Source organism: Lepidothrix coronata, unplaced genomic scaffold, assembly GCF_001604755.1.
Source record: "Lepidothrix coronata isolate B3197 unplaced genomic scaffold, Lepidothrix_coronata-1.0 Scaffold51, whole genome shotgun sequence".
Classification (NCBI taxonomy): Eukaryota; Metazoa; Chordata; class Aves; order Passeriformes; family Pipridae; genus Lepidothrix; species Lepidothrix coronata.
The window spans coordinates 4,377,945-4,393,494 of NW_016690231.1; the positions used below are offsets into that span (position 1 = coordinate 4,377,945).

Here is a 15,550-nt window from a genome sequence, read left to right on the forward strand (position 1 = left end):
TGATTTTCAATGAGTTGCTCATTTGAGTACATTTTCATGCTGTGATCTTCCCCATGCCAGCACTTCCTTACCCCTTAAGAGCTCAGCAAGGACAGGGACTGGCAAAGGCACAGCAGAGCAGGCACGAGTCGCTCACTTCGCTCACGTTTGGGCTTTTCTTGATCTTTTGTGCTTTCCCTTCCACTCTGCCAATCATTCAGTAAGGGGTTTTTATTCTTCTGTCTGGTCTTCCTCCAGTGAATGACTTCACTATCTGATGGGGTCCTAGCAATTCACTGCTTTTTTATTTTAATGAAAAACCCCAATTCTCTTGATATCAGGCCTCTCAGAGCTGGGAGCGTGCAAACCCCTTCTCATCTGCTTGTTCTCTGAAACCCACATTCCACAGGGATCCTGCACTCTATTATTCTTCCCCCTCTGCCTCTGGTGCTGCAGCCAGTCTTGAAAGGAAGCCACTTGAAAAGGGAGAGAAGCAGCAACATGGCTTGTGAATTCCCAGCGCACTGCTTTGCCCTGAAGGATATATTAAACAATAAGCACTTTTTAAACAAAGAGCTCTGGTAACCTCACCACAGGCACTGACTCTGCTGATATATTATTAATTTTAGGCACTGGCTTCAAATTAGCTGACTGAAACACCACTTATCTGCTCTTGGTCATCAGAAAGATATTACCTCTTGCTGATATGCTCCTTTCCTTTCTTATCTGACTGTTGAAGGAGTGTAAACTCAGGTTTCCCTAAGTGACAGTAGCCCAACATTCAGCATAGGGAACAATCTCTTTCCTTAAAGCCCACAAATCATGAGAAGAATAAATATTATCTTAAATTAAAAGTTATTAAATATCAAGAGTTACCTTTCTGATAAACAAATATACATATTTCCTTTCTCACACTAAACATGTAGATAAGCTACTGAGTCTTAAACTTTCCTCAGACTCTTACACAGAACTGCTGTGTCTGTTTAGACTTTTATTTATATTTATTGTCCAAAGGCAGTAAATATTCATCATTTGAGACCATACTAAACTACTGCTTTTCCAAAAGGTCTTCTGGATCATAACGCTGATGTTACTATGAGACATAAAATACTCATTATTTAAAATATAAATTACAAACATACTTCTAGCAGGATGAATGGGGCTCAAGGAAAGAGGCTGTATTTCAGGGCACTTTTAGTTGTTCTGGATTTGGGGAAGGCAGACCAAGGCCCTCTCCTGAGTCTCTGTGTCAACTACAAAAAATTCCTACAGCTGTGCCACTGGAGCCACGTTGAAAATTATAACCCTGCCTGTTATATTGTTATGTCTTTATTTTACCCATTAAGTGGAATGTAAATGATTTCCTTCCTTTGACATGTTGATAAATATACCATTAGGCATCCAACGTGTTTCTGAATTTCCTCTCTGTTGGGGTTTCAGAGGCTTCCTTCATGCTGCAGGGCTGTTGCTAGCTCAGGGTTCCCTGTTCCTCTGCAGCCTGGAATTGCAATTTCTCTCACTGTGACAAGAGGAATGTCACCGCTCCCCCATGCTCCTGGGCAGCAGGCATAGTCTGAGCTCTTGGTGGGTTTATGCTGCAGTTCCCATAAGGATGGGAATGGCTGTGCAGGCAGGATTGAGGAAGAGCTGTGCAGACTATGGAACCAAACTTTCCGAGAGCTCAGTTGTGTCCCAGGTCTATCTTCAGCCTTAGATGTTGCTGCTTCACTGCAGTCACTGAACTCCTATCTTTGCAAGCTGGATAGGCTCTAAAGTTTCACATTTACAGTGTGTTAATTATCTTAATCATATTATAGTATAGAAGAAACTTCAGTGACGAAAATAAAACCACACTGCTCTTGTTGGGCAAACTTTATTTCCTTTAATATTCTGTGTTTGTGTCTTATTGCCTGGACCTCTCCCACTAATAAGCTTTTAATGACTGTTCCCACTGATATCAGAGCAGCTGATTTGTTTGCATGCTGTCTTTGTTTCCTGCAATAAAATCAATTAAGCTCCTTGTCTCTCTGACCCCATCTTATATTAAGGCTTAGCACAGCAATTAGGAGCACATTATGGTCTTCATTCTTTTATAATTTCGGTTCTACAGACATTGCAGCAAGTCAGGTGTCAGTGCAAAGATTAACTGGAATGCAACACGACATAGTCTGTGCATTAAAAGTCTGCAGTGATTTAATTGTTATACTTACACACTTCACTTTTGCAAAAAAGAGATTTAATGAGCCTATGACACCTTTCAACAGCCTTCTTGAGGGGTTTTTTTTGGGTGAGTATTCCAATGGACAAAGTGATAAATTTGTGGCAGGCAATTTTGAAGATTTTCACAGACTTAAAATATCGAGCTGTTGGAAAGATGCTTCTAGAACACAACATAGTATTTCGACAAGCAACAAAACTTCTGTTGCTTGTTGAGATATTTTGTTTCCAAATTAACTTGGAGAAAGTTGAAGATTTCAAATTAAAGTTTTTCAAGTATGAGCTTTTGACGAAAGATGGGAGTTTTTTTCTGTCAAAACTGCTTCAACTTATTTTTGACCAGCTGTAGAGAAACTGTTCTTCATTTACTGTAGCTAATGGCATGATCACTTCATTGCTGTACAGAAAATCAGCACTCTTCTTCACCTTCTTTTTTAAAATTGCATTTAACTTTAAGCAGGTTATGGGACCTAATTGATCAGCTCCTGCAATCTCTTGCTGCTAATTGGCTAAATGCCAGATGATAAAGGGAATGTTATCAGTTGCCATCATTTCACAGAGGACACTTTGTACTGGATATTTCCTTTTCTCGTCAAATGCAGCATATGTGGTTCTTCTCTAATAAGTCATAAGAACAACCAGAAGAAAAAGGGTAAAGGAGCATCTGAATTTAGTTTGTTCACTTGCATTACAGAAAAGTGGTCCTATCCTACAACTATCAAGATTTAATTAAAAAATGAAAAGAACGGAACCAAATTGAACTGCAAACTTGGCCATGTTATCACCACTTCTGCCTTGGCAGTTTCTAGAATACTGAATAAATTGCTGTACTTGCTGTGATAGCCTCTGTTGAAAACCTTGGTGACATTTCACTTTGAAAATGGAAATTCATTGTTCCCCCCAAACGTGGTGTTCGCAAAGTCAGATTTCCCTTTCATGTCCGTAAGCAAAATTTTCAAAGAATTTTTTTTAATAATTGGACAGAGCTGTTCACAGGACTTAATTCTCTTCAGAGAACTCTGGCTTTGTTCCTGGCTGGAATGTGGCTTGGAAAAATGAACAGCAGAGCCTCTGGGTTGCAGACACGTCCTGCCTCCCGTACTGTGAGAACACTGAAGGGTGGGTTTGAGTTGTTGCAGTTCCCTGTGGTGAAGGACAGCACATCCCTCAAACCACACAGGGACCGTGCCCAGGACAGAATCATCATCTAGAGTCAAGTGGTCCCACCTTTGCCAGGGCTGCCTCCCCTCCCTGCACGGGTCTGACACAGCCCATCCCTCCTGCTGTGCCTCCTGAACAAGGCAGGTCATCACCATGACAAAGGGGTGGCAATGGGACACCAGTGATCCTTACTCCCTCACTTCCCAGCCCCTGCTTTCCAACACAAGGAGACCAGTGATCCCAAATCTGGCCCCAGTGTAGGAAGAGATGGCAGCAGAATGGGGACATATCTGATAAATGTGGGGGAAGGACTGTAAAATACTGTATAAATACAGGGCTGTGTTCCTCTTCCAGGCTGAAACATGAAGATTCTTGTCTTTCAAAGGCAAAAAGTCAATTGTGCAAATGCCATCTGAGACTGACAGCTGTGCTTCTGCACACCAGGCTTTTCCAGTTTGGATTAGGGAGTATTTACCACACAGCCTGGTCTTAAAGTATTTGCGAAGCAGAGAGTGACAACAAACCTCCAAAGTGTCTGGATCTCTAGTATTTGTAGAAATGATGCTGGATTTTAATCAAGAGCAAGCAGAGATGGACATGAAGTCTCTTATCTGAATCCTGAACTGCTCATGGGAGACTGTGAAAATAAGGCATCTATGGAAATAATTTGATTAAATCTTTCCTAAGTCAGTACTTTGCTTGATTAGTGTCTTCTGCCCAGAACCTCTGCCAAAGGAGCCAGGTGCATAGGTGACAGGAACACACTTTACTGCAATATCACCAACATTGCAATTTGTCTAAATGTTGTATTGACTGGTCTAGTCACTGGTACCTGGGATGCAGTTTACAACACTGCAGAGCTTTTCTGTTTGGGTGGGAAACATTTAAAGTAGAGAAAGAAATGTGTTTTCGGACCAAGTTTTCTGCTTTCAAGTGCTTTTGTAGCTGGTTTTATCAGAGAAATGCAGCCTGGTCTCAGGTTGGGGACTTGAGTAGACAGCTGCCTGCCTCTCAAGCAGCTTGCACAGAGTCAAGTTCTCATTATTTCTAGACAGGTATCTGAAAAGCCTTCTTGCTTAGGCTCTGACACAAGCTCTAATTATGAGGTGGAGCAAAGAAACAACCCAGTGTTTTAAAGAGAAATTGAGTTGTGATTATTCTATTGATGTTAAGACTTGCTTTGATACAATAGCATCCCACATTACAGCTACTAAAATTCTTACAGGGCCTTACAGTCTCCTAAGCAACTGCACTCTCTGCCATCAGGAAGAGATTATCTGCTCTGGAGAGGTTCAGAAAGAGCCTTTGTCTCTGCTGGAGGCTACAGTAGCTGAAAAGAGAGCAAAGAAAATTAGTATATATTGTTAATAATATTCAGTATAGAAAATCTAGTGATGGTAAATGTCTGAAAATTGAAAACACAGAAAAAGAAAGTAATTTTGTGGCTGCAACAAAAGTGTTACTTTAACATTGGTAGGCTTGACCATACAGCTGGGAAAGAATAGTTTATAACTTGCAACATCAAGGATATCTCAATAGCTCATAGTGTTCAGGAACCAGTGGAGCAATGTTCAGAAGATCCTGCTATGACAGTAAAGAAGAGCTGATGGAATGACCTTTAATTCTTTTTGCATCCTCCCATGATGTTCAAATCCTTCTTATTCTTCCATAGGTGATGACACTGTTGACATAAATGGGACTTTCTTGCCAAATTCCACCTACAGTAAACCTTTTCTTGTCTTATTTATTCTGTGTATTTCTGCCTTCCCACCCCCACTCACATCACCAGGCCATCAAAGAAATTAGATCACTCGTCATTCACACCTTTTTACACAGGGCTTCTCTATACATTATAAATCTTTTTGTTTTCCTTAATTAACCATAAACGTTTTAAGTCTGATTATTTTTGAAGTCCCTCGAAATGAAGTGACAACCGTAACTGCGCTATTCTGAATTCTGATCATTATATTTCTCTAAAAATAAAAGCTCAATATGAGATTCATTTAGAACTGTGCACCTGGGGAACCTCTGATTACTGCCTGAGGTATTCAAGGCTATTAAAATATTCATGGTGAATGTGCCTCTTGCACCGAGGGAGAACTTCAGCTCCTCCAGGACTGGAGAGCAGTAAGAGTGCTCACTGCTGCCATGGCACAGACCTGGCTTACTTGGGAGGGCAGATACCAAAATCAAGAAGTTCCTTCATGAGGCGTTTCAGGTTGTGAACTCTTCCTTCTCATGGGAAAGAAACAATTTGGCCCTCAGAGCAGCTCTAGCAAGTGGGGCAGGGGCTGGTTTTGTTAAGATGCTTTTGGTAATGCAGGAGCTTCTACCTGTGCTGTAATTTGTGGGTTTGGGTTCACTATGAACCCCATCATCACAGCGCTAAAGGAAATTTGATTCCCCACAGGTTTTTTTTGCCAGTCTCTTTGGAGCTCTCGGTTTGGAAGGATTGCTGCAAATCCACTGACAGTGTTGTCCATTCCATGAAAATGCCAATTTCTCTTTGTGCCTTGAAGCACTTGGCTTTTCAGTTGTCCTTCTCTCTGATCCAGTAGCAGTATGAAGCCAGGAGGATCAGCACCACTTTTTATATACACTTGCTGCAAGTGGGAGGTAGGGCAATAAATAAATATTTGTCGTCTTGTTTTCAGTAAGACTAAACCAAGTTGATATACTGAAATAGCTGCTCTGGTGTAACTGTGGCTGCAAAAGGCAAGAATACACGTTGGGAGGAGGTGCAGAGAATTGGTCCAGAGGAAAATAAAACTGTCCAGAGGAAAACCAGGCATTCAGAGGGGAACTGTGGGTTGTACACTTTGTGCATCTGCCAGACATTGAAGTTAATTCAAGTTCTCACTATACTGGAGTCTTGTTTGGCAGAAGTTTTTTTGGCTTCAGTTAAGTTAATACACAGTGTTTAGTATTTGGCCCCGTATAACTCAAGCTCTCCCAGTACAACTTAAAAACTCAAGGAAGTCAAAGGTGTTGCCATTTTCACACATTGAGCCATAACAGTGATGAAAAAAATAATTATTTATTAAAGACCCTTTTCCTTCCCTTATTTCGGCGCTGGAGAGAGCAAGAAAAACTATTAAAACGCAATAAAGTTCAAGCAGAAAAATAAACCAAAGAGCTGAAACATAATTATCTCTTCCTGCAAATGGTGCACGAGCAGCATGTAAAGCTACCAAACAAATGATACGAGTAATTTGATGGTGTATTAGGACACTGAGGAAATTTAGATACAGGACCAAATTACACCCGGATGAAATCCCACCGATGTTATTGAAGTCGAACTCGAAAAGAGTTTGTCATGTGTATAGTCCTAACGTTGTGTAGATTTTAGCCTGTAATTTTTAACCTGCCTTAATTAAATATTAGCAGCATGTGTACTTTGTACTTCGAGCCTAACAAATCTGAATTTTGAAAAGCTTTTGCTTAAAATGGCTTTTCATACACACACACAAGCAAACAAGCCCATAGTTCTTGGCTAATTACCACTGATGTTGGCTAACCTTGCTGCTGCTGTTGGTAGGAGAATAATTGTCTCAGAGGCTTCCATCATTTCTCTGAAAATGTCTTTTTCTTTCCACTGACTGCTCACCTTTTCAGCCTAAATATTTATTGGTTTCCCTATTGTGGTGATTTATTTCTATTTGTTTTTAATTTCCTTGTGCAGTGTTTCAAATGGTACCACAAGCTATGAGTGGATTGGTGTTAAATTACGTAGAGGTGCCACATTGCTCCTGAATGCGAGTTTTTGATGAGGTTATTAAAACTTTGACAATACAAATTACCATAGCAACAAAAAGCATAAATTCACAGCCTATTCCAACCTCTGGAGTATGAAAATATTTTAGAGCACTCAAATACTTTGCAGCATAGCACAGCTCATGTGCCTTGGCTCGCACTCTGTCATTATGTCCTAAAATATATCAGTATACACTGGTCCTCGATCTCTCAAACAGGCAAGAAGTCGTGACTTTGTTCTTTTTTTATTTATTTATTTTTTTATTTTTTTATTTTTTAATGTAAAACATTTAATCCAGCTCCATTCCTTGCTGGTGACTTTCTGTGTGACCTTCAGGAGATGATTTGAGCATCTCACTTAGACAAAGAAAGAAAGAAACAAATCTGTGAGCAGGATTGTCTCTGCTGGTGATAGTGCAGTGGGGCTGTGGGTTTGGGTACCATCAAAGGGCTCAGACAGTAACTTCTAATTTTTGTTTTAGTGTTTTAAGAACTCTGGTTTTGGAAATGGCTCTGCTGTGCAAGGTGCTGTAAAAATGATGTCAATCCTTACTTTATAAGAAGGTATTAGTAAACAGGTCTCAAAACAGTTCTGGAACCCAGGAATTTTTACTTTACAGTAATGGTAAAGTCGAAGGTAGAACTGGGATTAGGAGAACTGCTTCCATTTTCCCCCAACACATTTCCTAGCAGTCATTTTACTCCTAATCAGCATTTGGTGATTAGAGATAATTCCACTGGCACCTGTCCTTTTATGTGCTGTGATGTGAAGACTGAGGCTAAAATGCCATCTCTTCTCTATGTGTTCAGATTGACCTTGGCATATATTTAAAATTATTGTGTAGTTCTGAGTGGTTTGGTTGGGCAAGACAATGTATGTGTCTGTAGGAGGCAGAGAGAGCAAAGAACACGAGTTCCTGGGGTTTTCGATGTCTTTCTGGTTATTGATGCAAGTAATTTCCCTGAAGTCAATAGTACAGTCATAGAAGCAGGAAGAAGTGATTTAGATTAAAGTCTTATAAGAAGAGGAAAGCAGTGGCCATTATTTCATGCCTTTGTGCTCTCTAGGTCAGTGTTGTGTTCCAAGGTTTATGGGGACATTCGGTGGTGACCATATGGTCTATTAAGGTAACCCCACTGCTTCCATCTAATGCTTCTGTTGTGGAATCACGCTGCACCCAGTGAATTTAATCTGGAAATATGTCCCTATTTCCCCAAGACCTCTCTCTCTACACTGATGTTTATTACTACAGCCTGTATAATATGCTTGGCAACCGATGCTTCCATTAAAACACTGTATACTTAACTCTGCAAGTGTTCGAGTACTCAGCTCTACCATCCAGGTTTCCTGCCTCCTGTAAATGAACAGTGTCCCTTTTCCAGACAAGGACAGTGGAAATACCAGCAGGTTTGATCACTGGCTAAAATGGACACTGCATTTATACTTTATGGTTTGATTTAGTGAGATACATGCTGCAAACAGGAATGTATTAGGATTCTGCTGGTTCAATCATGAACAAGATAATAAGAATCGGGTTTCAACAGCCAAGTAGATTATTTAGAACCTGCATAATCTGTTTTTATCTCTCTGAATCTAACTATAGAGCACATAATCAGATTTATTTTATGGAAAGAAAGTGCTAATTTTAAACATTTTATACCATTTAAAAATTTAAGTAGTTTCAAACTGTTTATTGCTTTATTAATAGACTGTGATTCAACTTGGGAACAAACAACATTCCTAATCTGCAGAGCAATAACATGGAAGATTCTGCTTTACAGCTCATTTGCTTTATTCCTGTGTCTAAATATCAGCAAATAACAGAACAAATTTCCACTTGTTGCAGGCTGAAGGAAAAACTTCCTGACACAAAAGATCTACATGTAGTCAGAATGGGTGATGTGTTTTACATTTATAATAGTTTAAAAACTTTCCAATTCCTATTTTCTCATCACTTTCAGTGCAAAATTGGTACAATTTTACCATGTAAATAAGTCACTCTTATCATAACTGGAGTTCAACCACAAGATATTCTGTTCAATCAGTGGTAAAGGATCAAACTTGCTCTTTCTTTTGATTTCCTCTGTAAGTGTAAAAGCATTGCCATCTTCCATTTCTTTTTCTGGCATTGGCTTGCAGAAACAGCAGGAACATAACCTCCTCTGCAGTTTTTTAAAAAAGTGAGTTTTTAGCCAAAAATCCAGTTGTCATATTAGCAACATTAAAAAACCAGTTCTGTTTGTGCCAGACTTGTCATAAACAGTGATGAAAAATGCATGAAATGCTGTATTATTTCTTCTCCTGGGTCAAAGAACTGAAACATTACCCTACCAAAGCAACCAAAATTCTGCACTAAGGGCTTCCAGAGAACTGAAATGAACTCTGCAGTGGTTTTAAGGAATGGAAGGTAGGGCATATAAAACCAAAACTAGGATTTTTTTTCTTTTAAAAAGTGTGGGAGAAACTTGAGAAACTACAGACCAGCAAGTGTGATTTTTCTCCTGGACAAAATGGTAGAAAAGTGTAGTAAACAGAGTTGATAGACACCTAGATAAATATGCTGGAGAAAAGACAACATTGTTTTTGTAGAGGAAAGTCATATTTCACAAATCCATTAGAGTTTTCTGATGGAATCAATAAATATGTGAAGGGTGATCTGGTTTGTGCTGCGTTAGATGGATTTGCAAAAAACTTCCAAGTGAGATTCATCATCAAAACTTTTGAAAGTAGCTGAGCTGTCATAGGCTAAGGGGAAGGCACTTTCTGTGGACTAACTGCTTTAAGAAATAGGAAACAAAGGGGTTTTTTTAATCCCTGTTCCTGTTTTAGTGTCATATCCATACTTTGAGCAGGGTTGGAGCAGGTAACTTCCTTAGATTCCTCCCATCCTAAACTACACTGAGATTGTGTGGCTAAGGAAGGTGTGCAAAGGGAAGCAGAGCTGGGCAGGGTTGCATCACTGGTGCCAAAGCAGGACTTAGGACATCAGCCTATCATCCCTTCTTAAGAATAAAATTCTTGTTCTGATTCAAACTTAAATATATATATATATATATAAATATATATCTAAATGCATTGGTTTTTCCTTTCGAAGTCTGTCAATGTGTAGAATAACTGAGTGGGCTGCAGGCTGGAAAAGCTTTCAAAGTGAAGAAATTGGTGTTCAGCCTCTGAAGTTAATGTCACATGTAGATACTGGAAAGAGCTGCTGGTCCCACTGATCTCGTTTTCATGCTGGTGCAAGGAACGAAATGATCATAAATTTGGAGCCAAGTTCATGGGATTTGAATTTAACCCCCATTCAGACGATAAAGGTGACCCTCTAGTGGGGTTTTCTCTTTATTTTCACTTGGATAAGAACACTCAGAAAAGGTTTGTCCAAAGGCCTGTGCTGTGGGGAAAGGTGGCAGCTGAGTAAAGGGATCATCAGAGTGAGACCTGACGGTGCAAAAAGAGGTTAAAAGGAGTATGATGGGACCAGATCTGAGAGGAGAATCATTTCAGAGAATTATTTGACATCACAAAGCACTTTATTTTCTTTCCCCCACAGTAAACTTGAATGCTCTTAATGACAGAAAATGAGATCCAGCAGGTGTAAACTGCAGCAGTTAAATATTCATGAGTGAAAGTAAAAGCAGGAACTGAATTTAAGTCCGGGGTCAGTACAGGGTAAGATTCTTCAGGGCACTGAAGCAAAATAGCTGTCAGACTGCAGTGCAGACAGTGATGAAAGGACAGCTTGAAAGAAAATGGTAATGGCCAAAGTCAGCTTATAGATAAAACTATGAGGAAGAGACAGATTGAAAAATGTTCTCTCAATGTGGCTGAACCATTTCTAGGGATGTGAAATTCTTTGCCAGAGAATTCAAAAGAAGCACAGGAGTAAAATTCCAATGAGATATGAAGACGTGGAGGGGCTGACTTCTGACCTTCTGCACATTTCCTGAGATCATTTCCTTGGTCACTGTTGATAAACCTGCAACCTTTCTTGCAAGTAAATGTCCCGAATCAGAAAAACTAATAAAAATTCTGAGGGGTGGTTCTTCTCCCTGATTTTCATCTAGGGAATGTCACTAGGAGAGGAGAGCAATCCTGAAAATGATAAAATACTGAGATCAAACATTGAAAGTAGGAAAAATAAGCTGGAGAATTTAAACTGAGACCTGGCTCTGTGGTATGATTTGAAGAAACAATTTTTTTCCTCATAACAAAGCAGGACTGATTCTATTGGAGTCTGAAATAACATCTTTGTGTGTTAGGACAATTTGATGATGTGTTCTAACAAGTAGCTGTTCCAGATATTGTGTGCAAAAGTCAGGATGTCAGATGGTGCCAAAGACTTAATACCTTTAAAATAGCAAAATTTCAAGTAACGTGGCCTAGAAGTGCTTTGCAAAACCAGTGCTCAGTAGAGTGAATCCAGAAGGGCTTCTTGTTCCAAACATTTCTGTGCCATTTTGTACCTGAAGAGCATGAGTTGAAAGAAAATGGTTAAAAAATCTCCTCCAATTTGACTAAGGATCTCAGCTGAGTGTGTGTCAAGGGAATAAACACAACTGCTTTCACTTATAGAAAGCTTCACCATCTAATAATATCTAGGTTAAAAAAAACCATGGCATAGATACCCTTTAGAGCACAGCTTTTATTTTTATGGATTGTGAACCCTTCGGATCCTGTAGCAGCTGTCGAATGTGTTCATCTACTTCTCTTGTTGGTATCAGCACCACACCCTCACCTGTGTCACCCTCCTCAAAATTATTGCATAAGGAATATGGAATATTCCAACCTCTTCATGTTAAACCGGAAAAGAATCATTAGTGCATCTCTGCATGTAGGTCTGTGATTCAAATATTTTCTTATTTTGGTGTGTATCTGACACAAGCAGCATGGCCAAAGTTTTGTTAGGTCTTCCAAGCCAGGCCAGCTCTCAGGAGGAGATGGCTCCTCTCTGCTCTTGGAACTTCTCAGGATGGAGTTCCCAATGACTTTCAGAAGGTTTCAGGGATCAGGACTTTTTCATTTTATCTACAAGTGCACAGACTTCTAACCTTCCCCTTGCAGAAACTTGCAGCTGACAGCCCTCAATTTACTGCAGTGCTGGGAAACTTGGCACAGACAAAAATCTCAGGCTGGGCTATTTTAAGCATGTCTGCCAGGCTCCATAAAGAAAAGGTGTAATCCCTTCCAGGCTGCTCAAACTAACCCCTGAGTTCCACAGCTAGTTCAGAAATTTAGGCCTTTGGATAATATGTTTGGGCTTTGATTATTTGGTGCTGGTTTAGGGTTTTTTAATCAGAAACAGGAAGAAGGTCTCCAAACTTACTGAACAATTTATGAACAGAGAAAATGGTATCAGATCTATTCACTCATCTCCTGCTTTATGTTCTGTCAGGTTTTCTATTCTTAGCAAGATAAATCTGGATTTTTGATTCTAGTTATAAAGATGGGCTTGAAGTTGTCTTCATCTTTCAAGCAAAGTTACTTGCTTAAATGTTGGATCTCTTAGGCTGTTTCATTACCTTCTTGGCTATTTGTTTGTTTGTTTGGTCTTTTTAATAGTTGTGTGTAATTCTTATTTTTCTATCAGAGCAATAATATCTTAATCTTCCTGAAGTATTGCCTAAAGTACCAAGTTCCTTTTCTGCAGGAGGATTTTAGAGGCTTGCAGAGAACTATCTTTTTGTTCAAAAACCCCTTCTAAAGCAGCAGCAAACATTGCTTCATACCACTGCTGCTTTACTGAGACATTGTCTGCACAGAGGGAAGAAGCACCATGGACAAAGAACAGCTCTGCATGTTTTTTTCTCATTCTTTGTAACAAATTGAAATAATTGAACTGGGAAGTTCTGGTAGCTGATTTCAGACTATTTATTTCCATGATGAGCTGCTTCTGGGAATGCAGGTCTGCTGGTAAGATTCATAATTTTGAATATATTTACAAACGGCCTCGTGTTCCCTGGAATCAAGGAAAGTAATCCCGGTTTAATGTGGAGTGACTCACAGAACCTGTAGTTCTCACACCCTCAGTAGTGCTGCTCTCTAGTTTGGGGGGGGGGGGTGTCCATGAAAGGAAATCCCTTTCAATTATTCAGTGCATTCCATTCTCTGGCTTTGTTTTTGCCATTTATGGTTCAAATGTGATGGTGTCAGTCGTGTACCAGAAGCACATGAACACAATTAGCACGTTTAATTACCTCTCTTGTTTGGGGATGAACACCAGCCCTGGACTGAAATGAAAGTCCAGATTGCCTGTGGTTTTAAAAATACAATGTGGTACAAGAAGCAGCTTGTGTAGCAGCTTGAAGGGTGCAGTGGATGGTAGTAGCTAAAATATTGCAAAAGATTTAGGTTACCCCCTAAGACACTGATATCTCAGGATTGTACACCTGAAAGTAGGGCTAGGAACTGCTGGTATTCCAGCCCTGGGAAGACTGGATGATGGAAAAGCCAATCAATGAAGAAAGTAGTTTTAAATATGTACCAGTATCCAGAAAACAGGTGAGTGAGCTACAGAAATGGCTGCTAACTATTCAAACTATTCCAGTAAAAATTACCTTTAACAGTGGTGGTCAGTAAAAAGCAGGCAGGCAGTCCAGCAAGGGAAATCTGAGGCCTCTGGTTAGTATGTATTTGATAAGGATCCTTAAAAGGTCTAATACTGAAAGATGTGCCACAGAGGTATTTTTAAAAGAGTGATTTTTACTTCAATTTCTCCAGCTGCCCTGGGACAGCAAGATATGCCTTCCCCCAAAATAACGTTGGGTGGAGTTGGATTCCAGTGTTGGTTCAATGGATGTGTCAGAACGGTCCCTTCCCAAAAGTCTGGGAATGCCAGTTTAGTAAAGGTGTGATTAGGGGGAGTTTGCATTCCCACAGCTGAAATTTGAAATGGCTCTTCCATTTTTGCAGCTGTAGGTTTGTTAGGCACGTTCCAGGCCCGTATGTACATCAGAGCCTTCATAAGAAACCAGAATTCCTCTCCAAAGGCAGGAGGAATTCTATTTGCAAGGATTGGAATGACTCAGGGGTCTTTGAAAGTGTCATTAGGTTCATTTTAAAGCAGTCTTTTTTCATCTAGTAACCTTATGTAGTGTGCATCCATGGAGGAAAGGAGTCGAATTCATTCTCTAAATGTTAATACACTAAAGAAATGAGAAAAATTGACCCTATCCTTGAAAAATCATTACAGTAAGGTAAATCAGATTTAGTATGACATCTGATGAGCTAGAAATGAAGCTGTCATCAAGTGACTTAAACCAAGAAAGCAGTAGAAGATGTTCTTGCTCTCCTGAGATTCCAAATATTACTTGAGAATATTGGTTTTCTGTTATTGACTCTTCTAGACTGGGCAGTGTTCGTGTATCCCAGCCCTGGTGCCCAAAGGCCTGAATGCATAAGGATATGGCCTCTTTTTTGAGTTAATTTTGCAATAGATGTGTTTGGCATCCAGCTCATGTACATGATTTAATGAGCTCTGTGTAACCTACCAAAAAGCAAATGTGGTTAGAGCAGTTCTTTTTGCTCCCCCACTCAAATGTTATGGAACACTGGGGAAAGAAATGGAGCATTTATGACAAAATTTTCAGCCTGTTTACATTTTTGGATGAATGTTAGTTAGAGGCAGAAGCCTGGAAACACTGGGTATTATCTTGCATTTATAAAGTAGATACTGTTCCAAAGGATTCCCAAGCATGTTATAAAACTAAATGGGATTTTCAAGAGTAAGTTTTAGATAAGAATTAAATCTGCTGGGGAGGGAACAAATCAGATGAAGAAAATCTATTGCCCCGTTCTTCAATATATGTACAGAGAGCGGTAGGATTATTTTTCTCTCCACTGATAAATATATTTGCCACTCTCGTTTTGCAGTTTCCATCAGAAGACTTTAAAACACTTCTGGGAGGTGGATGTCATTGTCCTGTTCTTGTAGAAAAGGAAACTGAGGCAGAAGGACACAGAATGACTTTTACCACAGTCACACTGGAAATCACTGTAGAGGCAGAAGGGAATCCTGATTTTCCCAGATCCACATCAGATCTTAATCTACTACTGGTCTGGCCTATTGGAGGCCAGATTTAAGTTGATGTAAATAAAACTCAGTATGTGCCCAGGAATCCATGGAGAGAAGGCACTTTAAAGTACCTGAGAGTGTGACTGTGAGTTGTGATGCTTGTTTGTGTGTGGAGCAGATCCCGTTTGTTTTACCTTTAGAGCAGCAAGCAGTGGTTCACTGGGGTGAGTGCAGCTGGGTTTGCTCTGTACTGCTGTCCCTTCACGGGGGATTCCCACACTGGATTGGACACTCCAAGATAAAACATTTACTCAGGGCTTCTTCTTTTACCGAATTCACATATTTTATAAAGTTCAGACCAGCCACAGTGTGAATGTGGAACAAGTATCACTTTTCTTTGGTGCTGTCAACTCTGGAATGTCCATCAC

General features: G+C 39.9%; 1 long non-coding RNA gene across 1 annotated transcript in view; it reads left to right on the forward strand.

Annotated features, from left to right (window-relative positions):
• The window catches only part of LOC108497708, a 107,884-nt gene extending 92,667 nt beyond the window's left edge, over nt 1-15,217 (forward strand). The window contains exon 3 of the long non-coding RNA XR_001874938.1: nt 14,981-15,217. This is a non-coding gene — a long non-coding RNA (uncharacterized LOC108497708). The remainder of the gene's footprint in view (nt 1-14,980) is intronic.
• The last annotated feature ends 333 nt before the right edge of the window (nt 15,218-15,550 follow it).